The sequence below is a fragment of the Volvox carteri genome (assembly GCF_000143455.1).
Source record: "Volvox carteri f. nagariensis unplaced genomic scaffold VOLCAscaffold_45, whole genome shotgun sequence".
Taxonomy (NCBI): Eukaryota; Viridiplantae; Chlorophyta; class Chlorophyceae; order Chlamydomonadales; family Volvocaceae; genus Volvox; species Volvox carteri.
Window position 1 is genome coordinate 1,043,244 of NW_003307588.1, and position 1,095 is coordinate 1,044,338.

The window sequence follows — 1,095 nt, forward strand, 5'->3', positions numbered from 1 at the left end:
TGCCGGATAATCTCTACTACGGACCTTGCCGTACTAGGATAATGTTGGTGGGGCCCGGGGCCCCAGCCCGTTAGATTCGCTTACGAACAACTGCCCAGTTCGCGACATGTGACGAAACTCGGAACATGTACGAAACTTGAGTCAGATCGTTTAACAAATTAACAGTTATTGTTAAAAGTAATCGTTAAAATATTCTAAGGGAAATGTAGCCTGCTACAGTCTCCCCCCTCTGAAGCGAACCGTCCCGGGAGCGTCACTTCTTCTTAGAAGATTTCCGTCCCTTGGGTTTTTCCGGGGCTTGAGGGTGTTTCTTAAACGCCAGTTTGCGTTCATATTCGTCGATGGATTCAGCCAAGGGGGTAGACTGGCGAAGGGATTCCTCTGGTTCATAGGTATTATGACTAGAGTCGTAACCTTCCCATTTAATTAAATACTCTCGACGTGTTTTTCCACGTCCCCCTCGGACTGAAACATCACGATGGTCGACAATGGCTTCGACCATAAAATACGGCTCACCCTCAATGACGAGTGGCGCCGGTGGCTGTCGCTTAACGTCTTCTTTGTACAATTTCAACAAAGAGACGTGGAAGACCGGGTGTAGGCGGGAGGCCGCCGGTAAGTCCAGTTTTACCGCAGCTTCGCCCACGCGAGCGACAACCGTGTAAGGGCCGATGAACTTAGGCATCAGCTTCTTAGTTCCAGGGGTTTTTAATGTAATATTTTTAGTAGATAACAGCACTTTCTGCCCAACCTCGTAACGCACTGGACGCCTATGCATGTCGGCGTCGTCCTTTTGGACTTGTTGCGCAGCCAAGAGACACTTTTTAGCTTTGCTTATACGCTCACGAAGCATCGCTTCTTGCTTCTGAGCGGCAGGCACCTTGGTTTTGAGGTGAAGGTCAACCGGCACACGTGGTTGTCGAACACCATTCAGGGAAAACGGAGTTGTCCCCGTTGCCTTCTGTTTTGAGTTGTTTATGGCAAACTCAATCAGTGGCAAATGCTCATCCCAATCATCTTGAGTGGGTGAGATGTAGTGCCTGAGTGTCTCTTCCAGAACGCGATTCATGCGTTCCGTTTGCCCGTCTGTTTGCG